The sequence below is a fragment of the Elephantulus edwardii genome, unplaced genomic scaffold, assembly GCF_000299155.1.
Source record: "Elephantulus edwardii isolate Elephantulus edwardi_28Jun2011 unplaced genomic scaffold, EleEdw1.0 scaffold00006, whole genome shotgun sequence".
In the NCBI taxonomy this organism is placed as follows: domain Eukaryota; kingdom Metazoa; phylum Chordata; class Mammalia; order Macroscelidea; family Macroscelididae; genus Elephantulus; species Elephantulus edwardii.
The window spans coordinates 4546930-4571599 of record NW_006399756.1 but is presented as its reverse complement, the minus strand read 5'-3'; positions in this window follow the sequence as shown (position 1 = coordinate 4571599).

Genomic DNA, 24670 nt, shown 5'->3' with positions numbered 1-24670 from the left:
TTTTTTTCATTATCCAATTTTGTGAGTGTGTGTACTTTCCAGAAATGTCTCACTTTATATTTTTGTCTACTAGTTTATTTACAAAATTTGAATACATTGTTTTCAAGAACAAATTCTTTCCATTTACCTCATCCCCCTATCCATCAAATTGTACAACCCCAGGATCAATGCCCCCTCACCCTGTATTATCCCATTTTTAATGTCTCCTTAAGATTATAATATCAGAAGCAGCACATTGTATCAGGTAGGAGGCACAGACAATTTCAAGGTCACAAAGTACAACTCCAGTTATGAAACAGAAATAGACACATTGTACTGCAGTGAATAGAGTGTGGGAAGGTGGTCCTCTCTGGACTTTGGGATTCAGATTAAGGAGAAAAATTACTTGGAACCAGAAGTCATGATATTCCATGCAATCCTGCTAACAGTATGAACTCTGAAATAGAACCGACTCAGGGTAACCCTGACCCCTCAGTATGGGGAAAACAGCCTCGGACAAACTACTTCTTCTTTATGACTGAGTTCCTTAATGTCTAAAACATCCAACGCTATAGGATTCTGTATGGCTCGGATGACAGAAGGCATGTAAGATGCTCATCAAAGGGTTTCAAGCAGGGGAAGTGCTTAACAAAACTGGTTCTGTTCACACCAGAGTCAGCACCAGCCCATGGCAGGCGTGTGTTGGACACTGTGCTCTGCTGAGCTTCTAAAGGCTGACTTTTTTGAAAGTGGACCTCTAGGACTTTATTCTGATGCACTTTTTGAATGAACTTGAAACCGCAATCTGTCAGCACCGGAGCGTGTTGACTGTACCACCTCAGTACAGGAATGCAACGAAGCCCAGCTGTATCTGCCACATCATTCTCCACATACCACAATTAGCACGGCACCACCATTGCCACTTAAAGTCAAGTCCGGTCTCTCTGCGGAGAATTCAATTACCTTGCTGGGACATCCCACAATTCAGAGTTCTGACTCCAATGGTCCGTGACCTTGTCTGTCTGCCTGTGATGTAGAGATAAGCTTTGCATTTCACACTTCAAGAATCACACATTGGAGTCAGAATAAAACAGAACAGGATTTGAACTGTGCCACTGGCGGTGCATATTGAGGGTTCTGCGGATTGCCAAAAGAATAGATCAATGTCTTAGAAGAAACGCAGCCAGAATGTTCCTTAGAAGGGAGGATGGATGGCAAGACATTGTTGTGCATATTCTGGGTACCTTAACAGGAAAAAGACATCAGCCTTGGTGAAGTAGAGGGTCAGAGAAGATCAAGAAGCCCCTCACTAAGGTGGGTGAGCACAGTGGCTGCAACAGTGGGCTTACGCCCAGCAGAGATTGTGAGGACACCGCAGGGTCCAGCCATGTACATGGGGTCCCTACCCAAAGCACTGAATCTCACGCAACTCAGCCAACTTACTCAGTGACGTTGCAGACACTCTGCTGACAAGTCAGGAGTGTGTGCGAGTGCCTTCTTCACAGCCACCACCCCAAATGGGTTGACACAGCCCCTACTTACGCTCTGTTCTCCTCTCTTCCTGCTCCCACCAGCACTTCTCTTTCTGCTCCAGCATTTCTCTTTCTGCTCCAGCACTTCAAGGCCCACGAGGAACGTCAGACCCCTCCCGAGGACAGAGGGGAGGAGCAGCGCCTTCCACTTGAAGCTGCTCCCAGGTCTACATCTGTGGCTTCATGTGCTGTGGTCTTGCTGATTAACGCCTCCTTGTAGTGATTAAATATATTCGGAAAACCACAGCGGTGGCTTGTAAAACCACTTGCTATTAGGAAACCCTACCATCTGGGTATTTTCATTAAGAAAATACTGCTGAGAAGTGTTGTTAAAAGCTTTTGAACTTCCAACATCTAAATTGGCTTAATGAAAGCAAAGAAAAATCTCCCTACCTGGTGAAATGATCTGAGGCAGAAGTTGAGACAAAATATGCTACAAATAAGGAAAAGGGAATTTTTAAAAAGCCCATTTGTGTGAGGCATGGTGGCCCAGGGGTAGGTGCTCCGCTGTTAACCAAGCCGTTGGGAATTTGCACCCACCAACCACCCCGAGGGAGGCAGACACGGCGATTCGCTTCTGTAAAGGTTCCAAGCACCGCAGCAAACCTGCGGGCATTGACTCCATTCCAGCTGGTGTCAATGCTCAGTGAGGCCCTGGAGGCTGTCAGTGGCGATGGGTCAGTCCAGTCGGCTCTGGCTTGTTGGGTTGCTATGGGTCAGAACAGACCAAGCAGCGATGGGTTTTATTTCATTCTTTCTTCTATGCCCTCCTTCGTAGTAAGATACTCAGTTGCTGGAGAAAAAAAGGAAAGCAATGGTAAGATTGAGACTACATATTTTTTTAAAATATTCTGAGTGTTCTAAAATTCTTATAGTAGCATGATTGTGTGGGATCTCTATTTACTTTCATTTAAATTCTCTTTGCTTGAGTTGTGTGTACAAGTTTCTTTTTTTCACATTTAATTTTAGGAAGGAACTCAAGTTTGCAGAAAACATTTACACATAGAAAACTAAGCATATATTGCACTATTATTAACCCCAAATCCTGTTTATACTCACAGCGCATCCTTGTAGCACAAAATCCAACATCAAACATGTGTGGAATACAAATGCAGCCCTCTGAGACTCTGTGTTGACTTTATTTTGGTTGCAATATAATTGTGTGTTTTTTATTTTATGCAGAGGAATCAATACCACAAAATCAAAATATAGTAATTCTGTTTTCATGAGATATAGATATTGTCATAGAACAACGTACTTTTTACATTTGGAATCAGACACAATATACATCATTATTGACATCAGGTATATAACCATCTCTTGTGGTGTGACAATCAGGTCTTTGGAGGAGGACAATTGTTAATCTACTAATATGCCAGTTTGTTGCATGACTCTTTGACTAGATATCATAGGATTTAAAGCAAATTAATGGAGGAGAAAAAGAAAAAAAAACAGGAGGAAGAATAGAAGAAGTAGGAAGAGGAGGAGGAGGAAGAGGAAGTGGAGGAGGAGGAGGAAGAGGAAAATGAAGATGAGGAAATGGAAAAGGAAGAAGGGACACACGGAGAGGGAGAGAGGGAGACATAGTGAAGGGGTCATAAGGAGAGGGGAGGGAGAAGGAACAATCCCATCCCTCTTGGAATAGAAAGCTCTGTTGGCTTCTGATGGGAGTAGGTAAGTGAGCCAGTGAAGAAACCCACTGAGTCACCAGCCAGCGTCATCACACAAAGCGAGCTTCTGTGGGAGCTCCTCTCTGAGCTTAGTAAGCAGAATCCCTCAGTGCTTCCTCAGAGACATATTTGCTGGGTGTCACAAAGCAACTGACCCCAGAAGACTTTCTATTCCTCTTTGCTTCATGTCTCCTTAAGTTGAATAAAGCAACACTAGCAGAAGAAACAAGCACCCCTCTGGTTGTTTCTGGTTGAACGTGCTCAGGACAGAAAGATTCCGGGAAATAGTCCACACTTGCTTCAGAGGAAAATGGAATGATCTTGGTTGGTAGGAGCAGGAATACTGGTTAAGAAGTCATCGGTAGAGGGTAATACAGACCCAGCCAAACGAACTTCATGGACAAGGGAGCAAATGACAAGAACCTGGGTACGTGTGCGGGGCCCAGCACCCTAGAGGCAGAGTTCTGCCTTGCTGGGCTGTTTCTAGCTGTGCAATCCTGTTCATTCTCTGCTTCCCTGGCTTCATTCTTCTCTCACTCTGTAAAGAGAGTCCCTCAAACCTTACAGTTCAGTGGCCCAGGGAGAGAGGAAGGAACTCCTTCACTGACGCTTCCTGTCCTAAGGGTTTGTTTGGAGAGCTGTGACTGGTGTGAGGGGGTCAGCTGTTTGCCAATGAGTATGTCTTGGCTAGATCAGTACCACGATACAGGAACATGGTGAAGACTTTCACGGCACCATGGTGCAGAGGGCCATTCCTAGAAGAACATCTCAACCATCCCCAAGATGACCACTGGATGGAGAACAGTCCATTAGTCATGCATCGAAAGAGTCTACTATGGAGTGTCAAATGACACGTGAAGACCCATTAGAGGGGGGGAAGTCAACTCGCCCCTTTGGTGCTGTGTTCTGGACTTGGCCTTGAGGTTTGATGAGTGATGACACCGAGCCACCTTCACACAGGCATTTGAAATAGGACAGGCAACCCACGTCACAAGAACTGTCAGTGCCACCTCCACCATCCCCTAGGACAAATTGCTTTCATAGCCCCCAGACAGCCACAGATGTCCTGCTTTTCGTGAGTAAGTGAATGATCTCCAGCTGGTGAGGAAACAACCCTATTGCTTGCCTCAGAGAACGTGTTTTCGCTTGGACCCCAGGCCATGTGCGATAAGGGCAAATATGGCAGAGGGATTAGCCCCCCACCCCCACTCCAGGCAATTCTAGGGAGCCGTTGGGGCACAGTGGTGAAAAGCCAGGCTGCTAACTGAAGGAAGGAAGTTCAATCCACCTGGCTACTCCTTGGGAGAAAGCAGCCAAACAGCTTCTGCCCACGTTTGAAGCCGAGGGACTTCCACAGGGCTGCTCTGCTCTGCCTGTGGACTCTGTTCAAGTCGGAGCTGTTTGACAGCAGTGGTTTCGGGTCTTTGGTTAGTGAATTACTCTCCAACTCGTGGGATCAACATGGCCTTCATAGGTGTACAATGTTTACTAAGTTTCAGTGTGATCATTTTATTTCTTGAAATGGGGTTTGTGTACATTTTCCAGCGTATTGTACCAATTGAAACTTTTTTCATAAATTATATTCTCAGTTTTTCTTTTATGTGCACCTAAGAATCATGCCCCAAACATCGTTCTTATAAGTACATGAATATTTTAGCATAATTTTCAGGGCAGTCAAATCTAAATGCATAAAATACTGAGTTTTTAAAAAGTAATTAAATATGGTGAAAGTGATACTCTTTTTTTTTCTGTGTTCTCCCTAGAACTTTGGAAAGAACGTAAGCTTTAGGAAATGGAATTTCCATCCTACATACAAAGTTCAACCTCTGGGAAGGGGGAATTTGGGAGAATGGAGCCGAGATCACTGTTCTTCTGAGGAGTCTTGAATGATCATTTCTCTCTGGATCCTACTTGCTTGTACCTGCCTGTGAAAACAAACAACTAATTGACTTGGAAGCCAGGTAGGATGGAAGAATGGAGAGAGGGATGAGAGAAGGCCAGGAAAGAAAAGAGAAAGGAAGCAGGTCTGTGTCCAGCCTAGTTTCTGGGAGACGACTCTTCGGTGGGCAAATGCTTGGTCTTGGTGGTGTGGTAAGGGCCCTGGGCGTAAGGGGCGGCAGCTCTGTGGTTGGGTCTCTGATGCTGCCTTGCCCCAGGTTCCCTCCTGCCTTCGTAATGCTTGCTGCACGGCCCAGCTTGCTCTAGCCTGTCTGTGACCTGTCTTGAACAAGCCAAATGAATACTGCAGGACAGTTCTTTCACTTCTACCTGTGTTGAATCAATTCATACCTCGGCTGCTTGGCCAGCAGCTCACACATCCATGGAGACCGTGCAGGTTTGTAGAAAATCTACAATTCTGATTAAAGGGGAATCTTAGCGCTGTTTAGAACATATTTCGGAAGACAACCCTTTGATCTTTGCAAGCTTTGTTTCCTTCAGGTTTGGGCTGTTGTGGGACAGGAGGGGAGGGGCAGGCACGGGAGACTTTACTGAGGAGACTGCAGTAACGTTTGCACACTTTGGTATCAGCCTCCAATCACATTGCATGCGTCTGCCTGAACTCTTAATGTTAGCTTTTCCCCTAAACTAATCAAGGGCTCATGGGAGACCCAGAGAGGGTGAGTGCGAGGGGGACTTACGAGTGCTCCTTTATTTTTGTTCAAACTCCACTACTGCATTCATTTAGGCAGGTTCCTCCACTTTGCTAAGGCCCCATTTCCTCACCTGTGGGATGACGATTCTAACACTTCTTTCTCGGATTCTGGAGAGGATTATTTCAGATCATGTAAACAAAGAATAGTGCGTTTGATGATCAACAAATGAAACCATAATTATGAATTTCATTGTCTTTACTATTTTATAACTCATAGGACAGATAAGGCCTACCCACATTTTGTGCTTCTAGAGTTTAGTGGGAAGCTGATGTCCCACCTTTAGTGCATAATTCCATCTGAAGGGCTCTGTGTAACTGCAGGACTCTGCAGAAACAGCCTCATTGAACCCATGTCAGCACTGGAGAGCTCGGGAGCTGCTGCCCCTTACACTCAGAGCCCCTCACGCACACTTGAGATGTGTCCACAAAATGTATCAAAAGCCATATTCTCTTAAAATTTAAAAAATTTCATTCAAAATGCCTTCCATTATTGCAAACACTTGGTTTTAATGAAAACTGCAAAGTAGAAAATAATTCAAATAATTGAAAAGTTAAAAAGAAAGACCATTTCAGCCAATACTGCTTTCAGTCCTGGTTAAGATCCGTCATCGTACACGATCTTGTCTGGCCAGAACAACAACCTTGAGAAGTAGGGTGAGCCAGAGAAGTAGAAGGTCCCAGGGTTAAAAGGAAATTGTCAGCACTGCCCAGCTACGAGGGGGTGTGGGTAAAGTGATGGGCTCGGCGTTAGGATCATCCTGCCACCACCCGCAGGACCCAGGGCCCAGCATGGCACAAAGGTTAACGTGTGCTCGCTAAGCAAAGGGGCAGAGCTCTGTCCACCAGGGGCTCCCAGGAGAGGGGCGGGGCAGTCCATTCCACTGGGCTTGCAGCCCAGGAAGCCCTCTGCTCTGCTCTGCTCTGCTCTGCTCTGCTCTGCTCTGCTCGTCCTGCAGGATAGCTGTGACCCGGTGCTCACTCCTTGGTGGGTTGGGTTTGGTTGGTTCATTTGCAGAAGGAACCCTTACAATGCAGGTAATTAAAGCTCTCGGTGGCTAGCTGAAAGAGTGAATGTTCACATTCTGTGGGAGAACGATGTGGCAGTCCTTTCCACAAAGATTTCCAGCCCTGAAGAGCCGCCAGGGCAGCCCTGTCTGTCCTCCAGGGCTGCTCTGCATGGAAACCCACTGGGTGGCCATGCTTTGGGTCACTTGCAGATACCTGGGGAACAGCTGGGATTGTGAGAAAGCGCTTCTGTATGGGGATTGAGTTGGCTTCCTTCTCTGCTGAGTTGGCCCTGTGGACACAGGAAAATAGCCACTGTGTCCTCCACAGTCCCCTCCCCTTCCTCTTGCCACATGCTGGCTTAAGGTGAAGGCACACCAGGGTGTGGAGCACTCCATGCTCCATGTGACACCGAGATCCAGGAGAAGGTGACTGTCCTCCCTGGGGGCTGCTGCTGCTTTGAACCATTGATCTGGAGCCTTCAGTGGGTTTTCAGAGGCTGTAAACTGCACGGGAGGAGATGGCCCATCTTTCTTCTATGAAGTAGTTGGTGGATTTGAACTGCCTACCTTTAGGTTGGCAGCACAACTCCTTGCCACTAAACCCTCAGAGTTTCCTAGGCTATTGACCAAGGTTGAACTCAAGGTCAGTCATGGGATCATTCTCTCTAGCAGTCGTTGAGCTCCTTGGATAATTCCAGGCTCTCAGACCCTTCTACCAGCACAGACACCTTCATCACAAAACCCAAAGCCAAACTGACTATCCTTGAGGTGATTCCAACTCTCAGCGACCCTGCAGGACAGAGTAGAACTGCTCCCCCCACCCCACCCCGGCTTCCAAGGCTGTGATACCGAAGCTGACTTCCTCCTCTTTCTCTTGGAGAGCAGCAGGAAAGCAGCCCCCTTTAACCAAAACAGCACCATGACTCCCACTTTTCTCCTAGGCAGTATTGATTTTGTCATCTTGAGAAATGTATACAAGATGGACTTTTGTGAAGGCTGGGGAAGCCACCCGACAGGAAAGTGTCCAGGATCCACTTGCTCTTGCCCGAGCTTGTTCCTGGACCAGGGCTGTGCCCCCTGCATCAAACCAACCAAGTCTGTTTTGCTCACATGCGATGCTTTCCTGGGCCTGGGGGCTGCAGCTCCAGGGCTGCCTGGCTCCTCCTCACCCTGTAATTTACTGGGCAGCACTGTGCAGGTGACCCCAATCCTCCACTTGCACCCAGGGCTTTGTCTCTTTCAGGGGCCAGAGGAGCGCAAGAGAGGCTTGCAATGCTAATTAGCAGAGTGTCATCTAGGTAATGCCAATTAGAATGACATATCCTTGGGAAGAAACCTCTGGGCACAGGAAGAGCCTGCTTCTTTCTACTCCAAGGAGAGTAGGAAGGCATGGAGGGAAAATGCAAACAGACAAATCTCTTTGTGCAGCTCCATGTTTCCTGCTGGGCCAAGGGGTCGGGGTGACTGTGGGGTGTGTACACTGGCTCCCTGTACTTCTATGTGGGCTTCAGATGCGATTCCCAGATGAAGTCGACGCAGATGGTGCCGGCAGCACATACGGTGGGAGGATCCAGTCCCTGGGAGGAGTAAAATCATATGCCCAGATGGGAAGGTCAAGGCTGGCGGTATTTTGGGTACTTTGTGGGGGGAGGACAACGTTATTTGCAGGCCTGACTGACGATCCTTCTTGGCACGCTGGGGCTTGAACACTGCGAGGAAGCTGGCTTGCACGTTGTGCTTTTACGTGACTTTGCTACAGAAATAAACTCGGGCTTTCTGCTGGCCTGTGACGTACGACTCCCTACGCTGCAGTGGCGCCGTCTGCCAGGAGCACATGAGAACAAGTTCATATGATAATTGAAGAGAGGAAGCTGCACACAACTCCCTTCTTCCTCTTGGCCAGAACCGAGAACAGGCACGTTGTACTTACCAAGCACTCATCTTGTTTGTACAGAAAACTCCCTAATTGAGGCTGCATCACCTGCTGATCATGGCAGCCCTCTGTGTGTCTGACGGGAAAGGCTTGGAGGACTATCAAAGGTATGACCTTGTGGAAGGAGATTGCCAGTCCTTTCTTCCAAGCTACCTCTGAGTGGGTTCAATCTGCTAACCTTCTGGTTGCAGCATTGGGACACTCCTTCCTTCCTGTCCATCAGCTCTTGTCCACACAACCCAAGACAACTTACAGGCCTGTTAGGAGGTAACTGCCCTTTCCAGGCATTGCCACTTCCCAGTCTTCACGTTATATCAGGAGAGGAGATATCAGCCATTTGCCTCTGATATTTGATATTTCTTGGCAGAAATTGGCTTCGGGGGGAATCAGAGGCTGTTTCCCATCACTTAGTTGGAGTGTAAAGCACGTTATGTGGAGGGGCTTCACCCCTTCTCCTTAGCATTTGATGACATGAGTCAGAAGTGCACCTAACGTCGCTTCATCTCTTCTTAATGAAAACACTGCCACCAGCTGGCTGATGAACGGTTGTGACGTCTCTTTAAGGACCACAACAAGCAAGTCCTCTGCACGTAGAAAGGAATCCCAAGTCCTAAGTTTCCCTCTTTGCATGAAAAACAATAGCACCTCATAAAGCCTGGCGCCCTTCAATCGGTTACAGTGACAATGGTCAGAGAGCGGCCCATGCCTGTCATTCCAGGCAGAAGCGGGCGCCAGACAGAGGACGTAGAGCGGGCAGGTTTCGACTCGACGGTACACAACTCCAGCAACATGACAATGTTGTTTCAATGTCCAGTAGCGAAGATCTTTGTTTTCTTGATATTGAGGTGATTTTAAACACCTTTCCTGACTTTAAACAACTACTCATTTGTTAACGGGCCTGTTCTACATAAATACAGTGTCCTGGGATTCCCAGTCTTCACTATGTTAGCCATAATTTATTATTATCCACACACTCAAGTGCCTTTGCTTAATCAATAAAACATAAGTAAACATATTTCTGGTATTCTGTGCTTCCAATCAAGATACATGTGACATCAGCAGTGATATACCTTGTACCATGACTGCTTCTGAGTCCAGCTTGAATTTCTGGCAGTTCCCTGTCACTGTTTTATTCCAGCCATTTTAAATACTCTTCACAAGATTTTACCTGTATGTAATATCAGAGTGTATATATGTGAGCCTCACCAGTTTTGCTTCTCTAGAGAACATAGCCAAGGTAAAGGAGTTTCTGCTGTCTTTGCTTGGTTTTGTTAGGGTTTAATGTAAGTGCTAACAGATGGACTCCCCATGCTTCCAGGTGCTCCTGTCTGTACTAGTTCAAGAGGGTGTTAGCTGGGGGCTCCAGTCATTGGGAAACTGCTGAAATCAATGATATTGAATACCATGGAATGTTGCTCAGGCTTAGTCTACTTTGATGCCCTTTTTTACAATGCATCAGGAAAGACTTGGAGTGAAGAAAATATACAGGCAAATAGCAGAGCTGACTGTCTAGCCCAAGAAGGGTCACTTGCTTGTGGAACCCAGCCATCAATATGGTGATAAGAGCCAAGAAACAGAGCTCTGAGTCCCTGCTCCCAGTGGAGTATCCTAGAGCCTATGAAATGCATCATCCTTTTTGTAGCCCCGCCTGTGGAGCAGAGAGTGTGGGCTCCACTCTGAGGTCAGGTGCAGAGAAGGCAGATGAGCAAGGGCAGAGCTGGTGCCTTGAGCCTGGGGGCCTGGCACAGTGTGCCTACTTGTTCCACAAGGCATGATGTGGCAAGGGACAGGGAGCGGGCAGTGAGCCAACACTGAGTGGAAAGGCTGGCGATCTTTGCTACTCCCCTCTGGACTCGAGGGCTCTGATGTGAAGCATGAAGATTTGAACTTGAGTGACACCTTGAGGACCTTGCCACTCTCATGTTCTAATCTTTCCCACAATCACGATTTTGGGTGTGTATATATTTGCGTGTGACCACGCACACAAGCAGAGAGCTCGTTACAGGGTGAAATTAGCAAGGAAGAATCTAGACACCATATTCTTATGTCACCGTCTCAATGGAATTTTCTCATGAAAATTTATTCCCGTTGCTTAAACGGAACCCTTAAATAGAACTGAGAAGAAAAGACAGTTCGCTTGATGGAACCCCTTTCCTTCCAACTAATAAGGAGGATGTTAAGGATTTCCTGGATAAATCTATTTATTTCCCCAAAAGCCTTTAATAAGAAAGGGTAGGGATCATTAAGAATTTAAAGTATGAAGATTAAAATTCTCATGACGTGCAGAGTGCTGACATAAGGCTCTCACATCATTTATTAACTGCACGATTTTTTGGAGCTCTCTTCACTTAGTCTTTAACTCTATTGAGTTCACAGGCATCAAGGCGTTTACGTGCTACAATTGCATTATTTAAGGGCAAGTGTCCATCTCAGGTTATTATAAATCACCAGGGAGACTCTGATTCCCCGGCTGCGTTCATGTGAAAAAAAAAAAAAAAAAGGCAAACTTTTTTTCTGATAAAAATATTCTTAGGTCTTCATAGGGGTCCCCACAAACAAAGCTCATAAAACAGGTTTTATTTAAAAAATATTTATTTAAATATCTATTACAAAGAATAGGTATTTTGTAAATTTTTCTATGTTCAATTTGCCAGAGATCAATTCTTGATGAGTTGCTGGATGTCCGCCAGCCTTTTTTTTTCTGAACACCAAACCAGCCTGACACTTTAATCACATCAACATCTAAAATAATTCATGGTATTGGTTTTAGCAAGAGATGGCAATCAATTATTCAATGGCCCTGACGCTTCTGCTGGCAGCCCAGGTCCTCTTCTCAGCAGTGAGCATTCACCTTCCTTGCTGGGTTTTCCACACACAGAACAGACAGAGACTCAGCTTCCTGGTTCAGCAAGCCCATAAACCTGGCCTACTGCAGCTTCCTCTACTCTGGCAGTCACACACTTCATGAGAAGATCTGATGGCCAAAAGGTCAACATCCAGGTGTCCCTCAACAGATGGGTGGGTAAAGAAAAGGTACCCTCCCGTCAGCCCCAACTCAGAGTGGCTCCATGCAGAACGAAGCATTGAAGGTCTTACGGCCACTTTATCAATCTATCTCAACGTATGTCCTCCTCTTGTTCACTGACCCCTTCTTGCTTTTCCAGCCATGATGTTCTTCCACCAATAGAATGACCAAAGTGGTTAACCGGAAGTCGTCCTATTCTCACATCCAAGGAACTTTCTGGATATACTTCCCAAACAGGTTTGTTCATTCTCTTCTAGTCCATGATCTACTCAATCTTCTTCACCAACACCATAATCCAAAGGCATCAAGCTTTTTTACTCTTCCTTACTCATTTTCCACATTTTACATGCATATGAGGACAGCTTGAAAAGACCCTGGCTGGGGTAAGAAGCACCCTAGTCCTCAATGTAAGCCCTCTCCAGTCATCTGTCCTTTCAGCAATTTTGCCCAATTTAATACATTATCCTTTTTTAAAAAATTATTTTATATTGGTTTGCTTACAAAGTTTGTATACTTTTTCTCTTTTTAAATAATTTTTTAATTGTGATTTAAACAAAAGTTTACAGAAATTAAATTTTCACTCATTCACTGTTGCACATTTTTCTCTCTACCTCCTATCCAGTTAGCTTAAAAAAAAATCACTCATTGTTGCATAATTTCTGTGGTATATTCTCACAATGGAATACTATGCAGCACTGAAAAGCAAGGAATTAATAAAATATACAACATGGGTGGCCCTGGAGGATATTATACTGAGTAAAATGTCTCAGTCACAAAAGGACAAATACTTCATAATGCCACTGTTCTAAAACAGGACTGACATGGAGGTTGGGGGAAAACTAAGAAAAGAGGCTATAAATCATGAACACTGCATTGGAAAAGATGAAGGAAAGAACTGTTTAAAAGGAATATATTATTATCATTTGTATAACAGTCCAGAATGAGAAGTGCATAGCAATATGTCATTCTCGACTGATGATTTCTTGGGCATCAATTATGCATCCAAGCGAAATAAAATTCTGGACAACTAAAGATTTTTTTCTGTTGATTATGATATTACTTACTGACTCAATTGTGGGGTTTTTTTTTATGTTGAGGTGTGAATCCTGCCAGTATAGTATGTAACTCGTTTGTTGAACTGCTAACTGAAAGATTGGCCGTTCGCTCCGCCAGTCACTGCAAGGAAGGAAGGCCAGTCTCCTCCTGTAGAGATTTACAGCCTCAGAAATACCATGGAAGAAACCAACTAGATTGCAGGGATTGATTTTTTCCCTTTGGTTACACTGAAGTGTAATCCAGACTGAAGGTTGCAGTCTGGTCTGCATCAGAAAGTGTTTTAAGCCCTCGCGTCATTTGCCTATGATAGATTGTCAGTGGGTTATCCCCCAATCATTATGCCAAGTTCTCCTTTAATATAGACCAGACTCTCAGATTATTTGCTCAGCATATAGACCGAATAAGATCATCTTCTAAAAATGCCCTTGGAAATCATCTCTTCAGCTCCTACTTCAACATTGCTTCTGTTTGGTTTGGTTTTTCTACATTCTAGAGTAAGTCTAAGGGTTCCTTCTGACACACATTTTTACATTTTCTTTCTTTCTTGTCTCTAATAGCCTTTTTCTTTCTTCATATATGGTGTCTTTTATGTCATTCCACAACTTGACTGGTCTTCAGTCATTATGGTCAATGTATCAAAGCTCTTCTTCAGCTCGTCTCTAAATTCAGCTTGTATATACTGAGGTTTCACTTTGGCTCTCATGGATTTGTTCTGCTTTTATTCAGTGTCAATTTAAATTTGCATATCAGCAATTGGTGGTCTGTTCTACAGTTAGGCCCTGATCTCGTGCTGACTGATGATACTGTGTTTCGCCATCATCTCTTTCCACAGATCTATTCAATTTGATTCTTATGTGTTCCATCTGGTGAGGCCCAACTCTTCTCTTTTTTTTTTTTTCTTCTTGTTTAAAAAAGATATTTAAAATAAATAAGTTGTTTGAGTTGCAAAATTCAACCTCCGGAGACACCAAGATCTTATTTTCCAAGTACTGAGCCTTCTTCTTTGTTTCCAGCTTTCAAATTTCAATCACCAATAACTATCAATTCATCATAAAATGGTCCTTTATGTGGCCCCAGATGTGGCTCTCCCTCTCGGGGAACTCTCAGTTAAGATGTCCTCTGGCTCGTAGTGGAGAAGGTCAACTGTGTAATAACAAACTGAAAATGTCACTGACCCTTTTTAATGTTTATTCATTCCTCAGGCAATAGTCTTTACAATTACTTGTTATGTGTCAGAAAGCTGGATAATGACTAGGGATGATAGAAGATAATTGACGCCGTTGAACCGTGTTGCTGGAGAAGAATATTGAATATACTATGGACTGCCAGGAGAACAAGCAGGTTCATCCTAGAGAGAGTGAGATCAGGTTGCTCCTCGGAGGCAAGGATTCTGAGACTTTGTCTGACATACTTTGGACATGTTGCTAGGAGGGACTAGTCCTTGGAGATGGACATCATGCTTGGGAGGGTGACGAGACAATGCAGGAGGGGAAGACCCTCTATGAGATGGATTGACTCAGTGACTGGGGAAATGGGGGTAGGTGTGTCAGAGATGATAAGGTTGGCTCAGGATAGAGCAGGATTCAAAGCCATTGTATGTAGGGTTGCTGTGAGTTGCAAGCAACTTAATGGCACATAACAACAATTCGTTCTCTATTATACTCAAGCCTGCCGTGTGCCAGGGAAAAGGCTTAAAAAACAAAGACTAAGAGAGATACGGCCACATCGACAGCTAGAACATCTGTCATCAACACACAAGAGAGATACAGCCACACCGACAGCTAGAGCGTCTTCCGTCAACACACAATGGACATTCTCACCCACCAGACTTCACCTAATCCCTGAGCTGACGCCGTGAGTGCTGGGGGTTTCAGGTGCAGAGTTTTTCAGAAATCCATCACCAGAGCTTTGTTGAAAGACATCTCTAGTCATAACCAAGCCTCCAAACTTTGGCTTAGCAGCCGAACATGCTGGCCGTTTGCATCATCTGTGAACTAGGGCCTCTGAAAAAATATTGTTGCTTGTCCTTGGTCAGCCTTTCTCAGTGTCATCAAAGTGATCTTCCAGGGAGGAGAGACAATTGATGAAGTCCTTTATTTTGCCACAAATGCAGTAAATCTCATCACACGTAAATGAACCGAGCGTCTCAAATGATTAATTGTCCTCGTGATCAATTGTCTTCATCCAATTCCCAAGCTCATTTTCAATGCAAAAATCTTGTCATCTGCAATAAACACATTCCATCTTGCCCGGCAATTGTTGATTAAGAGTGTTAAACATCTGCTAAAATAAACCAAATCTGTGAGTCATTCTTCATTGTTTGGATGAACAATGAATCGATCCCCGGTAGGCACGTGACGCCTCTTGTTTGTCCTCCTTGAAGAGATAATAACTTGACCATGAATTAACCAGTGTCTTCTTCTATCAAAGTCAGCTATCCACACAGCAGGGCAAATATGCAAACCCAACATATGACCAAAACCAAACAGCAAACTAGCGTTTGCTTTATTAAATGAATCAGTTCACCACCTTGTTAAATGCGTCAATTGCAAATAACTGAGACTTTGATGAACAAAAAGAATAGATTGGAATACACTTCACCCACATCATAAGCCGTGGTATTTCTTTAAAGAAAGGATGTCAGTTTAAAGACTAAAGTGCACCTAACCTAAGGGATTCTATTTTCAGTTGTTTCACATTTACGTCAAAGACAAGAATGATTGCCTTTGGATTGTGATCCTTGTGAAGAGTACAAAACATACCATGGACTGTCAAAAGTACAAACCAATCTAGCTTGGAGGAAATACAACCACAGTGGTCCTTAGAAGCAGGGGTGGGGAAAATCCGTCTCACATACTTAGGGTATGTTATCAAGAGGGGTCAGTTCTTAGAAAAAAAATACGCTTGAAAGGTAGAGGGTCATTGAAAGAGAAGAAGGTCCTCAACGAGATGTATTGACAGAGGACTTGAGTCTGGCGGAGATCTTGATGACAGCACACTGATGGGTTAAGGCTCCCTTGAATTGTTCACAGAGTCATTCTGAGTTATAGTTGAGTTGATACCTAACAACACCAACAGTGACAAGTCATGGTATTTCCCAATTGTTTCATATATGTGTGGAAACTGAACAAATGGATAGGAAAGACCGAAGAAGAATGGACGACTTTAAAGTGTGGTATTGGAAAAGAATATTGACTATATTATGGACTACCAAAAGAATAAATAAATCCGCCTTGGATAAAGTGTAGCCAAAGTGCTCCCTCAAAACAAGGATGAAGATTTCAGGCTCAGGTGCTTTGGGCATTTTATGGGAGAGACCAGTCCCTGGAGAAAGACACCATGCTTGGGAAAGCAGACAGTCTGTGAGAAAAAGAAAACGCTCACTGAGATGAGTTGACAGAAGGATTTGAGTTTAGGCATAGCTACGATTGTGAGAATGGGGCAGACCATGCAGCGTTTTCCACGTAGAAGAATGGGAATGGTCTCAATGGCCCTAACAATGGAAATTTAGGAACTGGGCATCTAGGGCTGGTACAGGTACTCTGGGTCTGCAGACCTCTCTGTGCCCATTGTCCTTTTGCGTGCTTCCCCTGCCACCGGATGAGAATGCAGCCCACCACAGAGCAAGAAAGATGCTGCTAGTAAGAAAAAGAAAAAAGCAGAGACTAGGTATTGATTAGCCAATTAGACGCTGCAATAAACAGATCTTTAGAAGATCAGTCCTTGGGTGATAGAAATGTTTACCATACTTGACGGCTGAGTGAAATATTGGAGGTTCAAGTCCATTCAAAGGAGCCTTTGAAAAAAGACCGGAAGGTCCACTTCAGAAAAGTCAGTCACTGGGAACCTTAAAGCACCCAGTTCTCTGACACCCGTAGGTCCATCAGAAGTTGGGGTTGACTTCACGGAGGTGAGGGGTATGTTGTACCCTCAGTGTATACACTGGCGTACAGCAGACGCTTGACACTGCTCAGATCCCAGAATCCTGTCTCACACCCTGCAAACCCACCTTCATTCCTAACAGCCAATGCCTGTATGTCTTTGTCAGAGGGTCGGCTTAAGCTGGAGCCCTGTCAGCTTGAACACAGGGAGAGAAGCAAGAGAAGGGAAGTGCTGGAAATTTCTGTGCCCTCTTCCAGAACAGCCTTTATCCTGGAGCGTCTGGGCCTCAGCTCCCTTTGCAGTGATGGGATAACAGCAGCTCTCACGTTGACTCTGAGGGTTCAAGCCAAAGCTTCCTGACATACACTCTTCCTTACCTTCTCCCTCCCTCCCTCCCCCTACTTCCCATTCCTCTATGCGTCCTTCCTGCGATCAATTCCTGATGATCTACAGTTAGAAAATTCTTATCTCAGGAAACACTTTTCAGAAGTGAAACTAGAATGTTAACTATCAGAATTCTCATCTTCATTTTCATCCCAAACACCCAAATATAGGGCTTTGGTGGTAGTATGTTTCCTATTGGGCTGCTTACTGAAATCCACCAGCTGCACCTTGGGAGAAAGATGGGCAGTCTCTTCCGGGGTGATTCCCCTCTGTGGGGTTAGCTATAAGTTGGTTCCAACTTGACAGAACATAGCAACAAGCTGCTCCTTGGGGAGAATGAGGCAGCTGCCTCCCCTGAAGATTTCAAGCCTCAGAACCCTGACATTTGCCCTGAGTCTGAAGCAGCTTGACTGCAGAAGGGTCTTTTCTCAAAGAGTTCAACCAAATGTACATTTTTCTCAAGTCAATCCTGCAATTTTTGAACAAAAAAGTCACATTATTTACAATTCCATGTCATTATCTTACCATCGGCATCTTGCCAAGTAACTGGTATTTACAGGCTTCGTCCGAATAAACCTCAAAAGAGCACAGATGGAGATAATGGTCACCCCATAAATGGGCTTGAGGTCCGCCTTCCACAAGAGAAACAACACAGCGAAACTCAGCCTCTCAAGCAAAGATTTGCACAGAGGGTCTATAAATCAGAATAAATGCTTTCTTATCATGCCATTTGAAAGGGTACGTAATGCAGCAAGGCTATTGGTTTCTACTGAGAATCAATCAAGCTGACAAAGTAAAACTTCCCCAAGTCTTCTCTCGTAGAACAGGTTCACCGTTCGAGGGGTTTCTAAAACGCATCTCAATGGAGGACAAAACAGTTTTTGTGTTCACTTTCAATTCCTTGTTTCTAGACTAAGGGGCACTCTCTAGTGAGAGACACGGTCTTGGACTTTCTTTAACATTCACAGTTTTGTTCTTTGTGTGTGTATGTGTGTGTGTGTGTGTATGATAATTTAATTATTTTATTTTTTTATATTTTTGTATTTTTCTATTTATTTACAAAATTCAAATACAAATTTGAACAAATTCTTTCCATTTCCTTCACACCCCTCCCCTATCAAATTGTACAACCCAATGATTAATTCCCCCCTTCTCCCCTGGACATCCACATCGCTCTCTTCCAGCCTCTCCCACCCCCCCTGGATCCTTATACTCATTCTACAATACCGGTTTTATACAATATGTATCTTTGTGGGACTGAGTTAGTTCACTCAGCGTAATTCTCTTCAGTCCCTCCCAAGTTAGGTAATAATTTACAAAGTCATTGCTCCTGCGTGCTGCATAGTATTCCATTGTGTCAATGTACTATAATTTGCCAATCCATTCATTTGTGGTTGGACATTGGTTTGAAACCTCATGTCCTGCTCCCACATAATGTATTGAACTGAAAATAAGATTTCGGCCAATTTACATGACCGCAGTCATCTTAGAAGTAGCTCGTGTGTTCTAGACTGACAATAGATGCTATGCTTGAAGGGACTTCTGCAAACCAGGTTCAAGGCTGGAAGCTTTCAAGACAAAGACACACCTGTTAACCATCATCGGTGATGCCAGTGGATTCCAAATGTCTTCATTGTCTGGGGTACTTTTTCTCATCAAGCTCAGGCTTCTAACTTCCCTCCTAAAAGCCACACATTTCAAGATATCAGTTGAGAATATAACTTTAAAATGATTGTGCTTCAAAGGGGCAAATGAAGAAAGCGCACCCAGCAAGAGCCACATTCCAGTCCTTTTTGTCATGAGAATTCCTTGCAGCTGGGCCTAGGCCCCTTGGTAAACAAACTGGGAGCCCACACAGTAGCAGGAAGTTAAGCTGGCTTGTGAGGGCCAATGTTGTTTTCTATAATCAAACTCTGGCTCAGGAAATGACAAATTCTCTCTGAAAATGGCTTCCAGTTCAGGATTTTGCTCTGAGGGCATGTTTTCACTTGTTCCAAGGAAGCCTCCAATGCCAGTTAAAAATGTGCAGAAGGGAATAAATTCATAAAAAATTATTACACCTTAAAATGGCAAATGAAGATTGACAGGCACTCACAAGACTCATCACTTTTTAGTACCTACGTGAGCTCAGAGGACTGTGGCTCATGCCCAGCTATGTTTTTACGAAGCACTGAGGAGCAGCACGCCTGAAGACAGTGCAGTGACTGGCAGGAGTCAGGGGCACCTTCTAAATTCACTGCCAGGCCCACAGGTGACAGGTGTGCAGTTTCATAAACCTCAGCTTCCAGTTCTTGACTGAATCCTAAGCTCACTCATCCATCGATACTGTCACATAATAGAAGGCCATGGAATTGGTCAGAAGAGATAACAATTAATGAAACATGCAGTGAGTCAAAGACTTTGGTGAACGTTTGAATGAGCGAAGAGAGAGGCGCTCCCGTCTCAGAGCACACCCCACAAGGCTGTGGCTGTCGGGTTTTTCCGTGGTTACTCCAAGGAGATGGAAGTAGGAGTCCGTAGATAAGTAGGTGGATGAGTAGACAGACGTACTGACTGGATGAGTGGATGCACTGATAGATCTATAGACAAAGAGAGAGATGGACTGATGAACGCACAGACGTCTACAAAGAAAGGGAGGTGGGGAGGTGGATGCTCAATGGACAGAGAGATGGACAGACAGATGGGCATCCAGACAGATACTATTGAATCAACTCTGACTTACGGAAACTCTATGCCTTCAATACCGTTAAGGTCATCAGCGTGTTCAAATCCACTGCTGCTGTCACTATGCCCCCCCTCTCACCACAGTTCTCCCTTAACCTTGTCCACACATGATGACCGCCTCTAGAGACTGAGCCTTCCTGATAAGGTCCCCACAAGGTTCTGTTGGGAGTCGTAAGGTTTCCACTGACCAGTTTTTAAAAGTGGATAGTCAGGCGTTTTTGGGTTTTTGTTTGTTTGGTTGCTTGGTTTTGTGTTTTTTGTTTTTTTGGTGTGGTTTTTTTTTCTTTCAGTCTACCTTAGCCTGGAAGTGCTGCTGAAATCTGCCCACGAAGCATGGTCCTGCTGGTAGCTGAGATGCAAGTGGCAAAGCTTTCAGCAACACACGGGTCACCATGATATGCCAAACAGGTGAGGGGTGGGCAGAAGGAACAGATGTAAGAAAAGACTTTCTGAACATGAGACAGGACTCACACTTCCCTCTCCACCCTCATGGAGCGCAGCCACCAGTAAATGAGGAGTTAGCTTTCCAAAGATCACTGAACGTTTACCACGTGCCATCCATAAACCAAACACCAGGAAACAGGCAGAGCCAATTCTAACAGGTCTCTCCTCCACGCCCACCACGTAGATACTTCACCATAGCCTTGCTCAGTTTTCTTCTGTGCTTAATTTTTCTTCTGGTCAGATTGGAGTTTTTTCAGAACAGGCACTGATACCCACCTGGTTTCCTCTGAAGCCTGGCACAGAACGTGCAGGCCTGTTCCCTTCTGCCCCGTCTAGCAGTGGGAGCCAGAGACCACCTTCCTGAATTCCATCTCCGTAAATCACTGACACACGGTGACAATTTCTCCAGAAGCTGTCTATTTCTGTCATAAAGCAATTGAGCCATCTGTTGGGTACCTATTTAACCACTACCAACATGCCAAGAAGCTTTCTGTCCAAATTTATATGCATCAAAGGGTTATTGGGCCATGCCAATCAGCACGGGGCTCGGCAAACTAGAAGCACGTCAGCAAATGGAAGGACTTTCATGAAGGAAGTTTGTGCTCAACCCATCTGTTTGGAGAGAACTTAAAACATCCCCTGACATGCATGATGATAAGCCAGGAACTTATAACTAATTACACCATTAGAATCCCCTTTGATTGATTTTTTGTGCTTGGAATTCATCATATTCCAGCGCTCTGGTCTGTTGCTTGGCGCTGCTGGGCAGCCTCGTTGAAATCTCAGAGTGGAGAGGCTGGGGGCTTTCCATAACCACAGAGGTCCTCCTCACAGCACACCTGGTTCTCAGAGAAACTAGAAGAGAAATGCGGCCGTACAGGAGGAAATGGAGCTTGAAGAAAGCACATGTCTTCTTAGCAGCATCTATTTATGTGAGAGACGCTTAATATTCTCATGGCTAAGATTCCCATGCCTAAAACTATGAGAAATAACAAAACCCGTACCCCGACTCTGGGAGGAAACTCCCAGTGTGTCAGGCTCCTCCTGGCTGTTGTCTTCATCCAGGCGGCTCCGAGGCACAGGGACCTGTGTAAAGTGGACCAAGCATGGCTGGTGCTGTGTCCTCTTCGTGGCCGTTGGTCACTGGGGCCCCTGTGTACTTCTAATTCCTTCTGACCGAGGGATCCCATCCCATCTCCCAGCACTGTGTCAGATAATATTCTGTTGTGATCCACGGGGCATCTTTTGCTGATTGCCAGGCCTTTGTTCCTAGTCTGTCACAGTCAGGAAGATCTGTTGAAACCTGTCCCCCATGGGAGAGCCTGGTGATAAGTGAAATAGTGGTGGCTCAGCTTTCAGCTTCACATGGAAGCCACCCCAGTAACTACGCACTGACAACCTCCCTCCTTGCTCCCTTCCGGGTCTCGACCCCGCAGTGGCCTGGGATGTGTCCTTTGTGTCCCCCGTGGTTCTCGGCTTCCTAAGGACTTGCAAGATGTGATGTGAAAGAAAGCGGGGGTTTGGTTTGTAAAGATATACAGCAGAGGAGAGGCTGGAAGCAGAGGGATGTGGATGTGCAGGGGGAGCGGGGATTAATCTTTGGGGTGTACAATTTGATGGGTGGGGGGTGAGGGAAATTGAAAGAATTTGTTCAAATTTGTATTTGAAATTTGTAAATAAACTAGAAGCGGGGGGAGGGGGAAGATACCCAGTAGAATGTGCTTGCTGTTCATGTATTTGTGACCGATCCATGGGGTGGGAGGGTCAGCAGGGCGAAGATGATGGCGGGACACCACAACCTCCATGGAGGTACAGCCGTGTCTGCAGTGGGGCACAGCCAGCTGGCTTCCAAGGAAGGGACAGGCGTTCCAAGAAGGCAAGGCGAGTGAACGGGCCTGCATGCAGCACTCTGTGCACATCTATGGAAATGAAAAGTCACTGCTGTTAGCTGCCAACCCAGTCGACCACGACTCATCGTGACCCTGTGAACAACAGGTCTGAACACTGCCCTCTCCTGTACCATCCTCATAATCTCTGCGACGCTCGAGCCCGTGTGGTAATCGACGTTTCTGTACATTTTGTTGAGTCTTCCTCTCTTTTGCTGACTGTCGACCTTGCCCAGCATAATGCCTTTCTCCAAGGACCGGTTCCTCCTAAAAATAGGCCAAAAGTAAATGAGACAAGGGCTTATCATTCTTGCCTCTAAAAACCCTCCAATTGTACTTCATTCAAACTAGATTTGTTCTTTTGGCAGTCCACGGTTATTCAGTACTCTTAACAACACCACAATTCAAAGACATCAACTCTTCAGTCATCCTTCCTTATTGTGCAACTTTCAGACCCATAGTAAGAAGTTGGAAATATGGCTTGAATCAGGCGCACCTTAATTTTTGAACTGATGTCCTTGCTTTTTGGAACTTTGGAGAGGTCTTTGACAGCAGATTTTCCCATGCAACACATCTTTTGATTTCTTGACTGCTGCAACCAAGGGTGTGAAGTGTGGACCTGAGTAAAATGAAATTATTGACAACTTTAATTTCCCCAAATCTGTCATGATGTTGCCTATTGGCCTAGTGGTGAGGACTTCTGTTTTCTTGATGTTGAGATGTGTGTACATTGAAGGCTGCAGTCTTTGATCTCCTGCAGTTACAGCTTCAAGCCTTCTTCACTTTCTGCAAAGTAGGTTGTACCATCTGCATTACGCAGGTTGTTGATGAGTCTTCCTCCAATCTTGATGCCACATTCTTCACAGAGTTCAGCTTCTTGAATGATTTGCTCAGTATACAGATAGAATAGGTTTGGAGAAAGGAAACAACCTGATGCACAGCTTTCCTGATCTTAAAACCATGCAGTGTTCCTTTGCTGTGTTTAGACAACACCTTCTTAATACAGGCCAAGGTTTTAAATTATTGTAGCTAATTTTCCTAGTCCCTCTTCTCAATGTTAGCCATAGTTTGTTAGGACCCACACAGTCAAATATCTTTGCATCATCAACAACAATTGGTTATGCAAACAAAATTAAATAAGAACACAAAAATGTGCCGTATGTCGCCCGGAGAATGCCACATTCCTCCTGATGCCAAAGCCCCAGTGTTTCTTTGTGAAACTCATTTCTCCTTTGTGTTTTGGTTTTAGTAACGTGCAAAGATTCACTCATATTTGACGAGTTGCATATATCTCCTTCCAAAGGGCTCAAAGTTACCCAACTCTACACTCTCGCTTTGGAAGCACAGCCAGAGTGCTCCTTAGAGGTGAGATTCAGGCTCTCATACTTCAGAATTCTTGTCAGGAAGAGTCAAACCCTGGAAGAGGACGTCACTCTTGATAAGGTGAAGGGGGGGGGGGTGGAGAAAGGAGAGGAAGACCCTCACTGAGCTAGCTTGACGTAGTGACTGAACAAATGGACGTAAGTACATGGGGATTGTGAAGATGGCAGAGGACTGGGCAAAGTTCCAGTCTAATGTGAGCTCTGATGGTGTGGTGGTAAAACTCTGCGCTGCAATCCCAAGGGCTCGAAGTTCTAATCCACCAGATTCTCTGCAGGAGGATGATCAATCTCATCCCATGAGATTTACCACCTCTGAAAACTCACTGGAGGGCCAGCGATGGGTCGGTTCTGATGTGACAGCTCACAACACCGACGTTGCTCATAAATAATATTGCTATAAATCTGAGTCAAACCAATAGCACTTAAAACAAAACAAACAAACAAAAAAAAAAACCAACCCACAACAGCAGCACCAGGTGCCTATCAGTTTCTCAGTAGTGATGCTGCACCAAAAGTCTTGAAATTCCCCAAGTTCAAGTGCATGTGGCCTAATTAGTCTATTATGTCTATGTCTCTAGACCCGTGGTGGTGGCTGGTATAGAGGGGTCACACAAAAGTAGATAGAAGTGCCTGAACTAATTTATGATGAAATATACAGATGGGAGAGAGATGGCTGCATGAATGGTTGGACTGGTGGACGGAAAATATGGTTGGATGGATGGGCTTTTGGCTGGCTGGGTAGGTTGAATGGATAAATGGACAGCTGGATGATCGATAGAGATTGTTGGGTGGATGGAAGGAGGGAAGGAGAGAGGGAGAAAGGGAGGGATGAATTAGTATATGGATAGACAGATGAATGGATGGATTTTCAGATGATACACAGAGAATGTGTCCCAAGGAGAGAAGAGTTCTGAAGACATGTCACACACCTGGAGTGCTGTTTCCTAGATAAGTGGCTGATTCAAAGAGACAGTTCAGAGCCTGTGGCTTCTGGGAAAAGCTCAAGCTTAAAGGAATTCTCGCATTAGCAAGGTCTTCACATATCAGTCCTTCCTGGAATTGGTAGATTTCATTATGAAGGTATGCTTACTTATTTTCCAATAACTTAAAAAA